Source organism: Panthera onca, chromosome A3 (genome assembly GCF_046562875.1).
Source record: "Panthera onca isolate mPanOnc1 chromosome A3, mPanOnc1 haplotype 2, whole genome shotgun sequence".
Classification (NCBI taxonomy): Eukaryota; Metazoa; Chordata; class Mammalia; order Carnivora; family Felidae; genus Panthera; species Panthera onca.
Window position 1 is genome coordinate 6672582 of NC_138341.1, and position 2467 is coordinate 6675048.

Below are 2467 nucleotides of genomic sequence, written 5' to 3' on the forward strand. Positions count from 1 at the left end.
ATAATTTTGTAAATGCTTCTCCAGGGAGCTGAGAGAACTAATGTTCTTATGGAAAAGGGCTTGCTCACTTAAAAACCCACTCACCTCTAGGATTTGGTCCAACACTTACAGATGCTTATAAAGAAGTCCTAGGGGCGCCTGGGTGGCGCAGTCGGTTAAGCGTCCAACTTCAGCCGGGTCACGATCTCGCGGTCCGTGAGTTCGAGCCCCGCGTCGGGCTCTGGGCTGATGGCTCGGAGCCTGGAGCCTGTTTCCGATTCTGTGTCTCCCTCTCTCTCTGCCCCTCCCCCGTTCATGCTCTGTCTCTCTCTGTCCCAAAAATAAATTTAAAAAGTTGGAAAAAAAAATTAAAAAAAAAAAAAAAAAAAAAAAAGAAGTCCTAGAGCCTTGGTTTTGAGGTTTTACTCTAAAATGCCGGATAAAGCTCCCCAAACTTGCTTTATCTAGACTCTTCTGGGGCACATATTAAAAGCCCAGATGTCCAGGCCTGTCCCCTGAAGACTGATTCAGTAGGTTTATAGTGGTGCCTTCTGGAATCTGGATTTTAACAAGGGTGCCTGGAAATTCTTACTGTCAGGCAAGTAATGGCAATGCTTCTGAGCCAGGGGACACGGGTGGAGGGGGCGGGCCAGCCCATGGTCATTCCCACCACACACCGCGCCCCCCCCCCCCCCCCCCCCGCAACAGCAACAGGGAAGCAGTGACCACAATGGGAAGGAGACCATGCTGGCTTGGGTGACCCCAAGGATCTGGTAATAGAGGCCTATGCTGGGCATGGGGACAGCAGGGAGGAGTACCCCGGAGAGAGGGAAGAAGCCTTCAGAACAAGGGTGAGAGGGTTGAGAGTTGGGGGTGGTGGGGGGGGGGGTTGCCAGCCATTCTGCATTTCCTCAAAGCTCATGAGAAGATCATCCCTGAATAATCTATGCTAAATAAGGCCATTGCTGCTCAGATTATGAGTCATAACCCTAGGATTGTTTGGACAGGACCTGTTCGGGGCACAGCGGTGGAGGAAACGAAGTAGACGGTCTAGAGAGTTAGGAGAAAATATAATTTGGGGGGAGGCTTGACCAGCCCTTGATACTCAGATGGTGTGGGGCTCCGGTGTGGCTCTGCGACCTTGAGCTCAGTTGAAGGCCTTGTTGATTTCTGTTCGTGAAACTAGGCCTCGCTGCAGACACCGTCCCACCCTTGTCGCCGTGTTTCGGGGGCCAGCACAGCACCTGACACGCAGTACATCGTCCGTGGACCCCACTGCGCTGCTTGCAATCGCATCCCTCGGTATTGCTCGACCTTAGGGCTGCCGGCACTTTGACGGAGATGTCCAGCTCACAACCAGAGCCATATCTGAGCCTCGTTTTCCCTTGAAAGCGTCAGGAGATGCTTAGGCCTGTGGCAGGAAGCACTGTCTACTCTGATTTCATTTCAGTGACTTAGTCTCCAGGGGTCTTTCTGGATTCACTCTGCTCTTCAGACTCACGCTGACTCAGGTCTGTCCCTTCAGAGGCGCGCGCTGAGGACCCCTCCTGAAGCACATTGAATAACCAATCAGCCGGATGCTCAAATCCACCAGCGCCTTGAGTGTGGGCTCCTTCCTTTTTTCTTTTTTTTTTTTTCTTTTTTTTTTTTTATTTATTTTTGGGACAGAGAGAGACAGAGCATGAACGGGGGAGGGGCAGTGAGAGAGGGAGACACAGAATCGGAAACAGGCTCCAGGCTCCGAGCCATCAGGCCAGAGCCTGACGCGGGGCTCGAACTCACAGAGTGTGGGCTCCTTCCTGAGGGGCCTTCTCGCTCTTTCTCCAACTCAGCAACACGCTCTACAAGGCCCAGCTGGAAATCGTCAGTGAACTACTGAGCGGTGTGAGCCTTCTCTGACAGCTTCGATTATCAGCTCAAGGAATAAAAACAAAAGTCAGGAAGAGACGCCAGAGGCAGAAAAGTAGCATAGAGCTGGGTCCTCCTGTGGCATGAATAACGTGAGGGAATAGGTTTCTCTTCTAAGCTTTAGCTCCATTTTGGGAGTTTGCTTGCTGGGAGGCATTAAAAAGCCCTTGTTTGACCAGTTAAGAAAATAAATGACCCGTAGAAAGATTTATCTGTGATGGACTCACACTGTATTTTCAAGGGTCGGATGTAACATGTATGACTAATAATACCTTTTATTGAGCAACTACTATGTGCCACGTATTTTACCGAGCTAATCTCCACTTCTTAGGATAACCCTGCTGGGTTCGTGGTCGTACCTCCCTTCCCCACCTGCTTCTTTCCAGTGAAGCTAGGGCTCTTAGAGAAACTTGGTCAAGGTAACAGAAGGTTGCAGAGCTGGGATTGGAACTTTGGACTCCAAACCCTAGAAATCATTTTTTTTTTTTTTTTTATCGCTAACCTTTTTTTCTTTTCCATTAAGCAATAATTGCACCTCGGATAAACCTCATTGGCTACGATACTGCCACTGCACAAAGTT

General features: G+C 49.9%; 1 pseudogene; it reads right to left on the bottom strand.

Annotated features, from left to right (window-relative positions):
• Window positions 1–2390: 2390 nt before the first annotated feature.
• On the bottom strand, window positions 2391–2467 carry LOC132672929 (U4 spliceosomal RNA; annotated as a pseudogene).